We start from the raw sequence: 15,501 nt of genomic DNA on the forward strand, positions 1-15,501 counted from the left end.
TGGGGCCTCACACCCTGCTGCCCGCATTCCCCATCCTGTATTCTTCCCCAGGTTCTCAAGGCCCTGAATTCACCTCCACCTGCTGCCCCCTACCCTACCCCCATCCCTAGCCCTCCTAAAATATAAAAAGCCTCTCCCCACCCCCGTTGTTGGGGCCTTCTGCCACGTGTTCCATCATGTGCATGTGGGCCATTGGTCACCCACCTCTACGAATTTATTTTCTCTGAATAAATTCGGTCTGGCTGTAAATTTGTACACTGCCTCCTTTCTATTTGGCACCTCTTTTTCTAACATTTATGGTGCCCCATATAGGGAGGCACCAACCTGGAACTCTTTTCCTAACAGGAGTGAGGGAAGGGAGGAGGCAGGGATGAGGAGGGTGAATGGGAGGGGGGAAGGTGGGAGGGATGGGATGGGGAAGGAGGGAGGAAGAAGGGAGGAAGTGAAGAATGAGGGAGGGAGGAAAGAAATAAGGGAGGAACAAAGGAAGGGAGGAGGAGGGAGGAGGAAGGGTTTGAGACAGGAAGGAAGGGAGGGGGGAGGGAGGGGGGAGGGAGCAAGGAAGGAGGAATGGAGGAAGGAACAGAGGGAGGGAAGGAAGCAGAACCCCACCTGGTGGAAGAAAATGGCTTCCTCCACAAACCCAGCCTGTAGGGCAGTCAGTTCCGGACCTTCCCTTCTCCCATTCAACAGGCCAAATCCTGCCTCCACGCAATCAAGTCTTTCAGTTTAGATACATTGCTTTTCCACAATGCAACCCTGAGTGGCACACACTCTGTCTTCCAACACAGCTGAGCTCCTGGAGGTTCAGTCTCGCAGCAACAGTGTCCCCCCCCCCCCCCCGCCAAGTCTTACCCCATCCTCTACCCTGCAGGCTTTAGCCTAGTGTGGTGCAGGACTTCGCTCTTATTAAAAAGTTTCCATTCTCTGCAGGGACTTTGTTCGATCTTTCCTGCTGGTTTTCTCCACACGTGTAAGCTCCTTCCTAAGGCTGGGAAAAAAGGGAGAGATGAAGGTGGAGTTGGAAGAGGAGGAACAGAAGAGGGAAGGGCTAGCAGAGGCGATGGTGTGCGTCATGGCTGTCAACCAGGGGTGATTCTGCCCCCAGATGTCACTTGGAAAGGCCTGGAGACATGTGTGACAGTCGCCCTGGAGGATGCTCCTGGTCACTAGTGGGTGGGGGCCAGGGGTTGCTATTAAACACGCGACAAGGGGACTGGCCCTGTGGCGTAGTGGGTAAAGTGCTGCCTGCAGTGCCGGCATCCCATATGGGCACCGGTTTGAGACCCAGCTGCTCCACTTCCGATCCAGTCTCTGCTGTGGCCTGGGAAAGCAGTAGAAGATGGCCCAGGTCCTTGGGCCCCTGCACCTGCATGAGAGACCTGGAAGAAGCTCCTGGCTCCTGGCTTTGGATCGGTGCAGCTCTGGCCATTGTGGCCAACTGGGGAGTGAACCAGCGGATGGAAGACCTTTCTCTCTCTCTCTTCCTCTGCCTCTCCTTCTCTCTCTGTGTAACTCTGATTTTCAAATAAATAAATCTTTAAAAAAGAAAATTAAAACATTAAGAACACGCTACAAAACACAGAACAGTTGCCACAACAGAGAATTCTGTGGCCCATTTATGGAGTGCCCAGGCTGAGGAACCCTAGACTCGGTGGGGGAGAGCTGGGAGGCAAAGAGAAAGGGCTGGGCTGCTGGCTGCAGCTGTGATGCGGGCACAGAACCTGAGCTTGCTCCTCTGGGTCAGGTCCTCCTTCCCTGGGGCCCCCAGGAGCGGCTGCCAGCAGTCTCGGGAGCTGGAGTCTGCACCCTGGAGAATCTGCTGTCTCATCCATCTTCCTGGGTTCACAGAGCACTCGGAGGGCACGGCTGGGGAGCACACCGGGAACCCCGAGCTCCCGGCTGGCTGACAGCTCAGCTCCCACCTCCTCTGCCCTGCTTCTTCCCAATCTGCTGTGGAGGAAATGTGTCCCTAGGTTCCGGCAGGTGGTGGGAACCAAGCAGCCGGACGTTCTTACTCCGTGGGAACATTTTCTTTTCTTTTTTTTTTTTTTTTGACAGGCAGAGTGGACAGTGAGAGAGAGAGACAGAGAGAAAGGTCTTCCTTTTTCCGTTGGTTCACCCTCCAATGGCTGCTGCTGTCGGCGCACCACGCTGATCCAAAGCCAGGAGCCAGGTGCTTCTCCTGGTCTCCCATGGGGTGCAGGGCCCAAGCACTTGGGCCATCCTCCACTGCACTCCCTGGCCACAGCAGAGAGCTGGCCTGGAAGAGGGGCAACCGGGACAGAATCCGGCACCCCGACCGGGACTAGAACCCGGTGTGCCGGCGCCGCTAGGCGGAGGATTAACCTAGTGAGCCGTGGCGCCGGCCCTCCGTGGGAACATTTTCAATTTCCATCTTTTTACACAGTTTGTGAGGTCCAATATCCCCCTTGACGGTCAAATCTTTTACATCTTTTACCCGTGCCAAGAGTGCAGTGCAAGGAGATCAAAACGGATTCCACCTGGCACCCAGAGGGTGCAAACCTCCAGCCCGTGCCCAGCCCTCACAGCTTTGCAGGGGGGGGGGGGAGATATCTAAATCCTATCCTCCAGGAATCCCTGATGCCCGGGAAGATCCCCTGGCGTATTCCCTGCTATAGGTGGGATTAACCCTTCCAGGAGCCCCACCTGGAGGTAGGTGGAGCGGCGAGGAGGAGACGGGAGGCTTTTACGAGCTCATGGTCGCATTTTCCTCCTTCCTGGGCTCCTAATGTTTCTGAAACACGTGCTGGGGATCCTCACTCCTGTTCTGGGAGCCCGGGGCCTGTCTGCCAGCATCCTCAGCCCCCTCTCAACCCCTGCTTCCTGCAGCCTGCCCGATGCGCACTCCCTCCCCAGGCGCCTTCACCTGTGCCCCTGGCTACACACACAATGCCCTTGTCCGGCACCTGCGGGTGGATGAGGCCAGTGCCTCCCCTGGGCGCTCAGGTGCTTTGGGATCCACGGCACGGCAGCGGAAATCCACCGGCCGTTTGTGCTTGCGCAGCCTCGCCAGCAGGAGGCGCCCCCGGAGCGCAGGGACACGGAGCTCCAGCACCGTCTCCGGTACGACCCGACACAGCACCCAGGCAGGGCTGGGGACCTGCAGCAGGGTCAGCGCGCATCCGGAGAAGCTTGGCTCCGCTTTGTGTGGACAAACTCCGGGAGACCCCTGAGGCCGGCGGCGTGCCCGTGCCTCCTGCTGCGGCACGGGCAGGGAGACACCGCTTGTCTTTCCTGGTCCTCTCATTTTTTTCCTTCTGCTACCGGACACCCACCCGCACGCTATCTCGCCTCCGCCCCCACGCTCACCGCACCGGCCTCGGGACATTTGCGGTGCATCCCCACACCAGCTGCGGCGGCCTCCTGAGCTCGCCCACCGCCCACAGCCGCCCCAGGTCCTGGAGCCCGCCAACCGCACCTGGACCTCCAGGGATCCCCCTAGGGAAATCGGCATACAGTGCTCTGAGCCCCGGTCCCCAGAGAGCCACACTCAGCTCCCCATTGTGTTGGGGTCCCGGGGTCTTCACTTCCCGCCCACAGATCTCTCCGGCCTCCTCCTCTGTTCCAGTGGCCCCAGCAGCCCCGGGAGGGGCGGCCCTGCCCTGACTCACTCGGCACACACTCCTGGATGCCAGTGTTCAAGCCCAGACGTGCGGCTGATGACGGCTGGACAGACCTACCCTGTGATGCCGCAAGTCCACTGCTGGGCAGACGAGGTCAGCGCACAGAGCTGTCTGCGTTCCTGGGTTCAGGGCAGCACGATCCCAGTGGCCCAGAAGCAGGGTCAACCTGAGTGTCTGTGGACACAGAATGGACAGAGAGGCCTTAAATATATGCAGGGGTTGCTCTGCAGAGTTTACACACAAGGGCATCGTATCTTTTTTTTTTTTTTAAGATTTATTTATTTATTTAAAAGAGTTACAGAGAGAAAGAGAAGCAGAAAGAGAAAGAGAGGGAGGGAGGTCTCCCATCTGCTAGTTCACTCCCCAGTTAGCCACAATGGCTGGAGCTGCACCAATCCAAAGCCAGGAGCCAGGAGCTTCTTCCGGGTCTCCCACGCAGGTGCAGGGGCGCAAGCACCTGGGCCATCTTCCACTGCTTTCCCAGGCCACAGCAGAGAGCTGGATCGGAAGCGGAGCAGCTGGGACTAGAACTGGTGCTCATATGGGATGCTGGCACTGCAGGCGGCGGCTTCATCCGCTACGCCACAGCGCTGGCTCTGGCATCTTATCCTTCACAACATGGATGAAGTGAAGTTATATCCTATACCCTATGTTGTGCGAAATTACATTAAGTGAAATAAGCCAGATGCAGAAAACAAATAGCACACAAGGTCATAAATGTGCAGTTTAGAAAGTCAAACACACAGAAGAGTAAGACGGTGGCCGCTGGAGCCCGGGTGTGCGGATATAGGGGAGACAGTCAAAACACACAGGGTGTCTGTTCTTTCCACAGGAGGTACAGGCTCAGAGATCCTGCATATATCATGGTGACTGTAGTTGGTGCCGATACACTGTTTACCTGAAAATTGCTAAGAAGGTGTACTGTCAGTGTTGCCCCCTTCAATGGTCAGTGGGGGAGGAAATGATATCTGAAATAGGCTGGTGTAGACATTCACAACGTCTATTAAAACATCATGTTTTACACCAGAAATATAGTTTTTCCCTGTCAATTAAAAATGAACTTAAAAAGGAATTCCCTTTCTTATTCCTTAGAGTGCTTATCTCCCAGTGTTCTCACTTTAGTTTGTTAACCCATGTATTCTGACTTGGTTCTGTAGGGTATTTTTCTGGGTATAGAGTCTGGGCAGCCATTACGCTTTATCTTCCACTGTTTCTGTTGAGAAGTTGGCTGGCTGTCTCCCTGCTCTTCTGAGATGAGTATGTCTTTCTCAGGCTTCTGTCTGAACATTTCTCCCTTCTCTGGAGTTCAGTGGCTGATCACGGTGTGTGCATGTGTGGTTTTCTTTGTACTTACCTGTGGGGCGTGTCTGTTACACTCTTGAAAATTTTTTAACACATATTAGGCAATTTCCTGCCTCCCTTCCTAGTCTCTCTCCATATGTAGTTTCAAGTTTCATTCTAAGTCAATGAACACTCGTTTACTCACTGTGAATAAGCCCCAAACCCCAAAGGCAGGAACCCAGAGATCTGTTCCCTCTCCGCTCACCCACTTCTCTGGCAGCTGACTCCCTCCTTCTGGCTCAGCTCTGTCTCCTCTGGTCTTTCCGTCTCTAACTCTTCTGATCTGATTCAGGTTCCCGGCTTTTGAGGGCCCCTCACCTTTGCCACTGTTTCCTGGTGTAATTTCACATGCACAATGTGCTGTGCCCACCTGGGCGGTGCTGTGCCCACCTGGGCCAGGGCGCCGGTAACCAGGGTCCCTCAGATACAGACCGGGAGGACAGAATGTGTGGGTCAGCAGCCTGGGTCTCTGGGTGCTTCTGTCCGCAGCTGGACTGCTACCCCCGGGACCCATGGATGCCACAGAAGCCCCCTCCATCTCCAAGGACAAGACAGAGACGGGTATCACGGACACGCCACTCTGCCTCCTGCAGGGCTGTGTGCTTTTAAAGACATGACAGACAACCAACGATGGGAGCACTTCACAGAGTTCACAGAAAAAATGGAGTTAAACAATGAGTTTATTTTAGAAAAATGTTGAAGTCTACACACTTTTTTTTCATAGTACAAATTCTCCATGAACTCTTTGAAGACCCCATATAGAGCAAAGTCTAGAACTAACTGAAAAGGGGACTCAAAGCCAGGATTAAGGACATGTGAAATACAGCAAATAAACAAATCTGAAAATGTAGATAACAAGCAATTAATTAGGGAATTACCATCATCTCCGGGTAAGGAGATGAACACTTGAGCTAGGCCAGGGACTATAGGACAGAGAAAAAGACTAAATTTTCTTATACATCTTAACTATTCAGTTACTTATCTATATGGGTCTTACAGCATTCCACAAGTATTTGAGGCAATTTCAATAAAGTTAATATAGGACACTGATAAGGCAGAAGCAGAGATGTGTGGGCCAAGCAGCTGGGGCCTTGTCCCCCTCCATGGGAGACCTGGGGTGAGTTCCCAGCTCCTGGTTCCTGCCTGGGCCAGCCCTGTCAGATGCGGGCATGTGGGGAGTGAACCAGCAGATGGGAGGTCTCCCTCTCCCCCCATCCCTCTCCCTCTCCCCCCATCCCTCTCCCTCTCCCTCTCCCTCGCCCTCTCCCTCTCCCTCTCCCTCTCCTTCCCTCTCACTTTGTCTCCTCTCTCCCTGCCTTTCAAATGGATAGACATATATAGATGATTGATAGATGATATTGATGATAGGCAAAATGTTTTTTAAAAGAGATAAGGATGGCCAGTGCTGCGGCTCACTAGGCTAATCCTCCGCCTTGCGGCGCCGGCACACCAGGTTCTAGTCCCGGTTGGGGCGCCGGATTCTGTCCCGGTTGCCCCCCTTCCAGGCCAGCTCTCTGCTGTGGCCAGGGAGTGCAGTGGAGGATGGCCCAAGTGCTTGGGCCCTGCACCCCATGGGAGACCAGGAGAAGTACCTGGCTCCTGCCATCAGATCAGCGTGGTGCGGCGGCCACAGCGGCCACAGTGCGCCGGCCACGGCGGCCATTGGAGGGTGAACCAACGGCAAAGGAAGACCTTTCTCTCTCTCTCTCTCACTGTCCACTCTGCCTGTCAAAAAAAAATAAAAATTAAAATTAAAAAAAAGAGATAAGGACAGGGCTGGCACTGTGGTATAGTGGGTAAAGCTGCCGCCTGCAGTGCTGGCATCCCGTATGGGCGCCGGTTTGAGATCCAGCTGCTCTACTTCCCATCCAGCTCTCTGCTATGGTCTGGGAAAGCAGTGGAAGATGGCCCAAGTCCTTGGGCCCCTGCACACACGTGGGAGACCCGGAAGAAGCTCCTGGCTCCTGGCTTTGGATCAGCACAGCTCTGGCTGTTGCGACCAACTGGGGAGTGAACCATCGGATGGAAGACTTCTCTCTCTCTCTGCCTCTCCTTCTCTCTATGTGTAACTCTGACTTTCAAATAAATAAATAATTAAATCTTAAAAAAAAAAAAAGAGAGAGAGATAAGGAAAAAGGCTGGCACCATAGCACAGTCGGTTAAAGCACTGGCCTGAAGTGCTGGCATCCCATATGGGTGCCAATTCGAGTCCCGGCTGCTCCTCTTCCATTCAAGCTCTCTGCTATGGCCTGGGAAGGTAGTGGAGGATGGCCCAGGTTCCTGGGCCCCTGCACCCATGTGGGAGACCCAGAAGAAGCTCCTGGCTCCTGACTTTGGACTGGTGCAACACTGGCCATTGCAGCTATTTGGGGAGTGAACCTGCAGATGGAAGACCTCTCTCTCTTTCTCTCTCTGCCTCTCTCTTTCAAATTAAAAAGAGAGAGAGAGAGAGAGAGAGAGAGATAAGGAAAGAAAGATACGGGGCCAGCGCTGTGGCGCACCAGGTTAATGCCTTGGTCTGAAGCGCCAGCATCCCATATGGGTGCTGATTCTAGTCCCAGTTGTTCCACTTCCAGTCCAGCTCTCTGCTATGGCCTGGGAAAGCAGTAGAAGATGGCCCGAGTCCTTGGGCCCCTGTGTGGTGGAATGAGAAGGTGAAAAGGTCATGCTAAGATGGCCGCTGAGGTGAGAGGTGAGAAGGTCATGCCAAGATGGCCACCTACAACAGAAACTGCCTGGCAACAGGCCATGATTGGATGGCTTCGGAAACCACATGACAACAGAGCCTGACTGAGAACAGGCTGTGATTGGATGGTTTCAGAAACTGCCTGGCAACAGAGCCTGCCTGGCAACAGGCTGTGATTGGATGGCTTTGGAGCCTGCCTGGCAACAGGCTATGATTGGTTAGGGCATAGACCTCCCCTTGACCAGACTGGCTGCCTTGGCTATATAAGCAGCTGTAGCAACTGAAATAAATGAGTCTTTGGGTTGCTCGCCTCTGGTCTGCTTTCACCCGACTCCTGGGGTCTGTGTGGTGACTCCGCACCTCTTGCTCCCACCATGCTCCTCCTCTCAGAAGGAATCCTTTCAGAACAAATCAACTGCAACACCCCTGCATCCACATGGGAGACCTGGAAGAAGCCCCTGGCTTCGGATTGGCACAGTTCCAGCTGTTGCAGCCAATTGTGGAGTGAACCAGCGGATGGAAGACCTCTCTCTCTCTCTCTCTCTCTCTCTGCCACTCCTCTGTGTATCTCTGACTTTCAAATAAATAAATAAATAAATAAATAAATAAATAAATAAATAAATAAAAGAGAGATAAGGGAGACAACCAGGATAGCTCTTGGAGATCTTGCTTCTCCATCTCTCTCACTAAGCCTCCCTCACATCTTGTAACTGCTTTAAAACCACTTCCCACAGAGTATCCTTTGCCTCCAGAACAGCCTCTCCAACATCCCAGGAGTGTCCGACACGACCCTCTCCTTCCACTCCTCTTACGGGCACTGCACCTACCAAGGACCCAAGACTGCGCCCCCACTGTGTGGGGATCCCACGTGGACTCTCTACCCGCCCCTTACACATCAAGGCCTCTTTCCCCATCCTTTTACACCAGACTCAGAACCCGACCAGGAACCCTGGTTAGGTGACCCTGAGCTGATTCAGGCCAGATCTTCTGTCCGTGCACCTGCCCTGTTGCTCACCTCCAAGGTGGGCACGTGCACAGCATTCTCTGTGGATGCAGTTGTACTCTGGGAAGGGACATGAGCAAGCCTCTGATGCTAAGCTTTCTCTTTAGGCTGGAATCCATCTCCTCAACAGCCAGACACACTCCTGTTGTTACACTGCTGACCCCTGGGGGGCTCCCTACTTTTTTTTTTTTTTTTTTTTACAGGCAGAGTTAGTGAGAGAGAGAGAGACAGAAAGGTCTTCCTTTTTCTGTTGGTTCACCCCCCAAGTGGCCCGACCGTCGTGCTGCGCCAATCCAAAGCCAGGAGCCAGGTGCTTTCTCCTGGTCTCCCATGTGGATGTAGGGCCCAAGGACCTGGGCCATCCTCCACTGCCTTCCCGGGCCACAGCAGAGAGCTGGCCTGGAAAAGGAGCAACCAGGACAGAATCCAGTGCCCCAACCGGGACTAGAACCTGGGGTGCTGGCGCCACAGGTGGAGGATTAGGCTAGTGAGCCACAGCGCTGGCTGGGGGACTCCCTGCTTTAACCATGGGTACTAAACTGGGGAGCCATGTACTAGTTCATGTGATCTTAGCATGGCTCCTATTGGATTGACTGAGAGCAAAGCCAACAATCCCTATTACTTAACAAGAGGAAAGTTAGCATTTTTAGAGATTTATTTATTTAACTGAAAGGCACAGTTAAGAGAGAGAGAGATCTTCCATTCACTGATTAACTCCCCAAATGGCCACAGCAGCAGGGGCTGGGCATGGCCAAAGTCAGGAGCCAGGAACTCCATCTGGATCTCCCACGTGGGTGGCAGAGGTCCAATCACTTGGGCTACCTTGCACTGCTTTCCTAGGCACATTAACAGGGAGCTGGATTGGAAGCGGAGCAGGCGGGACTCAAGGTGGTATTCCGATACCGGATGCTGCCATCGCTGATGGTCTCTTTTTTTTAATTTTATTTATTTATTTTTTTGACAGGCAGAGTGGACAGTGAGAGAGAGAGACAGAGAGAAAGGTCTTCCTTTGCCATTGGTTCACCCTCCAACGGCCACTGCGGCCGGCGCGCTGCGGCCGGAGCACCGCGCTGATCCGATGGCAGGAGCCAGGTACTTATCCTGATCTCCCACGGGGTGCAGGGCCCAAGCACCTGGGCCATCCTCCACTGCACTCCCTGGCCACAGCAGAGAGCTGGCCTGGAAGAGGGGCGACCGGGACAGAATCCGGCGCCCTGACCGGGACTAGAACCCGGTGTGCCGGCGCCGCAAGGCGGAGGATTAGCCTAGTGAGCCGCGGCGCCGGCCGCTGATGGTCTCTTAACCCACTATACTACAATTCCAGTCCTAGTTTACATTATTGATTATCACGGCTTCTTGGAACACTCCTTCTTTTCTACCCCTGCTGCACAGTTTGGGCAAATTTTAAAAGGTCTCTATGACATACTCATATAAGAAGTTTTCGTTCTTTTATTCTTTCTTTATTTGGCTTAGTTTTACTCTCACTTTGTAAAAAATAAAGCTGACTTGAGGTGCTTCTTGCATTAGGTTTTGTAAAAAATGTTCTATGTGTATTTTTACTGTTTCTTCATTTCCCACATTTATTAATTTCTGTTTTTTGCTTCGTTCTACTCTGTCTAAACTGTAGTCTGTCTTTCCTTCTCTCTTTGTCACTTTGCCTTTCAAATAACTATGTTAAAGATGTGCTTCAGATATGGAATTAAAGATAATATGCATTTCCATGAGCTCTTTAAAAATAATTTTTTTATTTGAAAGAATGAGAACAAGCGATATCAAACTTTCATCCATTGGTTCAATTCCCAAATGGCCACACGTCCAGGAAACGGGAACTCTATCCTGGTCTCTCACGTGGTTGGCAGGGGCCCAAGCACTTGACCCATCATCTGCTGCCTTCTCAGGCGCCTTAGGAGGGAGCGGATGGGAGGCAGAGTAGCCTGACTGAAAGCAGCGCTCCAGTATGGGAAGCTGGTGCTGCAAGTGGAGACCTGACCTGCTGTACCACAATGCCTCTCGCATATACTATATTCTACAACAACTAAGTTATGATGAATTTCATATTTTCTGTACTTTATTTCTATAGAGCTATATCCACAATAAACACTATATAATGATATACATTGAATGTGTATATATAAATATATTTCTTCCCTCGGAAACCATAAAGCATAACAAAGAGAATTCAAAGGCCAATTTTGAGAAGTCTAGAAGAAAGGCAGCAATTCACTCGATGTGTAAATCTATCCGAAAGCTGGTGCCAGCAGAGCTGCACGGGAGCTCTGCCGGGAGAACTGCCGGGGCCCCCGGGAGGGAAGCTGTGCCCAGGGTCCTCTGATCGGCAGAGCTCCAAAGGCACTGAGAGTCACAGGCTGGGTCCCTTGGTGGCCACAGTCAGTGAAGCCCCTTGAACTTGCTATGGCTGGGAGAATCTGAGGGCATGGATACATAAAAGCACCCTATCTGAAGAAAATCCATCTTTCCAGAAACAGGAAAGGGAACGTTATTTGTGTCTCTGCATAGCCGAGTACCCACAGGAAATTCTGCACATAACTGATAGGGAAGACTCTAACTCATTCAAACAGGAGTGTTAAATAGGAACTAACACCGCGTTCATCTAATGACAATTCACACTCTTAAGCATGAATAATAGCACAAAACATTTCTACAGAAATCATTCATCAAAAATATGTTCTCATGGGTTGGAAAAAAATACATCCAAGGATTTCGTTGTGAATTTAAAAATATTTTTAAAAAAGCAACTGCTGGCCGGCGCCACGGCTCACTAGGCTAATCCTCCGCCTTGCGGCACCAGCACCCTGGTTCTAGTCCCGGTCGGGGCACCGGATTCTGTCCCGGTTGCCCCTCTTCCAGGCCAGCTCTCTGCTGTGGCCTGGGAGTACAGTGGAGGATGGCCCAAGTGCTTGGGCCCTGCACCCCATGGGAGACCAGGAGAAGTACCTGGCTCCTGCCATCAGATCAGCGTGGTGCGCCGGCCACAGCGCGCCGGCCGCGGCGGCCATTGGAGGGTGAACCAACGGCAAAAGGAAGACCTTTCTCTCTGTCTCTCTCTCTTGCTGTCCACTCTGCCTGTCAAAAAAAAAAAAAAAAGCAACTGCCACCGTAAAATAACTCTACAAAGTAGGAAATACAATAATTTGAAAATGAAATAACAAAGCAACAGCAGGGATCAAAATGAGAACTGGAGAACTGAGAAAAGAGAATGACAGGGGCCAGCATTGCAGTGCGGCTGGCTGGGTTACTGCTTGGTGCACGTGTATCCTGTATGCGACTGCTGGTTTGTGTCCTGGCTCCTCCACTTCCAATCCAGTGTCTTGCCACTGTACCTGGGAAGGCAGTGAATGATGGCCCAGACCCTTGGGTCCCTGGAGACGCAGATGGAGTTCTAGCTCCCTAGTTTCTGCCTGGCCAAGCTGTTGCAGGCCTTCAGGGAGTGGATGGAAGATATCCCCTCCTCCCCGCCCTGGCACTCTGCCTTTCAAATAAATAATTTTTAACATAGAAGAAAAAATTAAAATATCACAGGAATGAAGACAAAATGAAAAGCGGTACTTCTGAGTCACAGATACAGAAAGCACAACAACATAGGGGATAAAAATGAAATAAGAGCATAATAAAACGAGAGATTAAGAGGTACAGAAACATCTTACATGCTTACACAGAAAATGGGGTTGTATTACAAATATAAGTATACAAAAAGAAGTGATATGGATTGGACAGATCAGGAAAAAACATTCCAGAAACAAGAATATTATAGGACTGTTGAAATTAAAATCTGAAACAGGATGACTTAACAGAAGATTTGGAAGAACCAAAGACAGAGATTTACCAAAAAGGATTTTGTCAAAAGACTAAAACTCAGGATGTGACAAAGACAGGTAAGGATACTAAAATATATGAGACACATACAGACACGGAGGATAAAGTGAGAAGGTACCAGATGGAAATAACTGGAGTTTCAGAAAGAAGATATCATGACAACAGACAAAAGGAAACATTTAAAGCAACACTGGTTAACGGTGCTGCAGAACAAACGAAGCATCGGAGCCCACAGGGCAGCATATCCCGGGCAGAAGGACTGGACACCCGCACAGCACCGGACACATCAGGATGAAACTTCAGAAGGCCACAGGCGGAAAGAGGATCTGGAAAACACCACAAGGCAGGGTCGCCTGCAAGGGACCAAGGCTCCCACGACAGAAGCCTCAATCGATAACAGGAGCCGGGAAGCAATGGGGTCGGGTCCTTGGTGCTGACAGAAATTATTGATCAGCTAAGAAATGCGAACCCAGTAAAATTCAACATTGTTTTTACAATTAAAGAAATGAATGAGGAAATTTACTTCTAAAAATGGACCTTAAAGAAACACGTGAGAATGCACTCCAGAGAAGAGGGAAAATCATCTGATACAAACGATCTGAGCCGCAAAAACATGGCCATGTGTGTGGAAGCCAAACCCAGCACGGCCAGGTTAGCATCACCGTGCTTTACAACTCCTTGTATTTGCTAACAGAGATGCCCGGGTCCTCCTGCCTGCGGAATGCAGCTACATGCATGGAGCAGCAAGTTGAGGACTCTGGAAGGTAACAGTGGTGGATAAGTTGGAGGAAAAGACCAGAAAGAATACCAGCAGTGGGCTTGCTACTTTTTCCCTCTAGTAACTTCAAGGCAGCCTGCAACCCAGAAGTGCAGGTCAGCACGGACAGAGACTTAGGGACGGCCCTCAGTTCTGGCTCAGGGAGTGGGCAAGGGGTCTCCCTCCTGGAAGTTAGGAGAGCAGCAGTGGCGCCCTTTAAGCACACACACAGCTGAAGCAGCGGAATCTTCCCCAGTCAGGAGGGCTGTGCTCCCAAGTGGGTGGTGAAAGAAAAGAGACAGAGAGAGGGAAAGGGGGGAGGGGGAGAGACAGACAGACAGAGAGAGAGAAGGGGAGGGAGAGAGAGGGAAGGGGGAGGGAAGAGGGAGAGAGAGCTTCCATTGGCTGGTTCATTCCCCCAAATGGCCATGGTGGCCAGGACTGGACTCGGATGAAGCTGGAGTCAGGAGCTTCATCCAGGTTTCCCACGTGGGTGCAGGGCCCAAGGACACGGACCATCTTCTGATGTCTTTCCAGGTGAATTAGTAGGGAGCTGAATCAGAAGTGAAGCAGCTGGAACTTGAACCAGTGTCCACATGGGATACTGGCACTGCAGGCAGCAGCTTAATCCACTCTACCACAATACCAGCCCCAAGGAAGTTCTTCAGATAGGACAGAGATGATAAGAGAAGGAACACCAGGCACAAAGCAAGAACAAAAGGAATTTTAAATGTCTGGACAAACATGATAAGCTTTTTGTCCCCTAATGAATTCTTTTGAATATTTAATGTCTGAAAGCAAATGCTATAACGTTACTAATGGGTCCTTGATGCATGCAGATGAGAAGGGCTGTCAGGCTGCTTCCACCCTGGAGCCACCACTGCTTCTCCCTCTGTCCAGCCCGGCCTCCCTACCAGGGGACCTCCACCTCTCTGTACTCGCTAGTCCCCGGGGCCATCCTGGTCCCTCTGGCTTCTCTCTGCCTGATTCTCTCTGTACTTTTCAATTCAACACCCACCCCCAAACATACCACACACATACACCACACACACACACACACACACACTCTCTCATCACAAGAAGCTGACGCTGCTCCTTTGGGCAGTGACTCCACCCGAACACATCTCTTCAGCTGCTAGAAACTTATGATTGCCTGCCTGAGGGACCACCTGTGACTGGGGTGCACTTCCATTCTGCAGACAGCAAGTACACGCAGCGCTTCCCCTCTGCCAGGGCTGCGGAAGGGGTGGACCTACCAGGGAGAGCTGGCACTGTGACTGCCCCTGAAGACAGCTGCATCAGACGGCCTACTATTCTGAGAGCCGTCCACACCCACACACCCCCCAGGCCTCCTTCCTGGCATGTCCTTGCCTGGAAACCTGGACATGTTCTTTAACACTCAGCACAAGTGCCAAGTCATTCCCTATCTGCCCGAATCCTTACTGCTCTTTGAGTCTACCTGTAGTCGTGTGTTTAATGTGCCACTTGACAAAGGTTGTCTGTGTCTCCCTAACCAGCCAGCCAGCTCCCAAAGGAAGGGATCGAGAAGTTCACTGCTGTATTTCCATTGCCCATTACCTTCATCCACGCATGCATTCAGACACTCATTAATCAAATATTAAATAAGCGTTCACAGTGTCTCCGTCACTGCAGGAGGCACTGCGATGCACATGTGAACGAGTCAGGGAGAGTCTGGGTCACCGTGGGGACCACAGTGGGTCACGCCGTGTCTGTCGTACAGTGAGCATTCAACCACTTGCTCACAGCCCCTCACGCAGGGATTCCTAGGGTCTCTCTCAGACACCAGATTTTTCACAGAGGCAAAGGCGTGGGCAGTTAAGTGGGCCCTGAGATGGTCCTGTGATTCCTAAATGCACCTCAGACTTGGTTTGTTGAAAACCAAACTAATCCTATTTCTCCACCCTTCCACACTCTATGTACCCCATCTCACGTCTCTGTAAGTGATGCCATGTAAACAGTGTTTTATAAGGGTTGGTGTGGTAGCTAGGAGGAGATGGATTAAAGCAGGGTGTTTATCACGGTCTAAGTGCTGAAGACGGATGGGGAAGGGAGATGTTATGGGAGCAGAACTAACTGGACCTGGACAACAGCGAAAGAAAATCAAAGGTAAAACCAATGTTTGAGCAGGTGACTTTGGGTGTGTGTAACACCACTGACAAAACTGGAAAGCTTGAAGAAGGAATCCTTTGGAATGACTTGATTCACCTGGATG

The 15,501-nt window shown here is 51.6% G+C and overlaps 1 long non-coding RNA gene across 5 annotated transcripts in view; it reads right to left on the reverse strand.

Annotated features, from left to right (window-relative positions):
- Positions 1 to 853: 853 nt before the first annotated feature.
- Positions 854 to 15,501, reverse strand: part of LOC103351478 (uncharacterized) — a 100,617-nt gene continuing 85,969 nt past the window's right edge. For all 5 annotated transcript variants that reach the window (XR_016224266.1, XR_016224265.1, XR_016224267.1 and 2 more), the window contains 2 exons: positions 3,705 to 3,821; positions 854 to 991 (listed from right to left, as the gene is read on the reverse strand). This is a non-coding gene — a long non-coding RNA (uncharacterized LOC103351478). The remainder of the gene's footprint in view (positions 992 to 3,704; positions 3,822 to 15,501) is intronic.

Source organism: Oryctolagus cuniculus, chromosome 17 (genome assembly GCF_051225735.1).
Source record: "Oryctolagus cuniculus isolate XC-2025 breed Fujian yellow rabbit chromosome 17, ASM5122573v1, whole genome shotgun sequence".
Classification (NCBI taxonomy): domain Eukaryota; kingdom Metazoa; phylum Chordata; class Mammalia; order Lagomorpha; family Leporidae; genus Oryctolagus; species Oryctolagus cuniculus.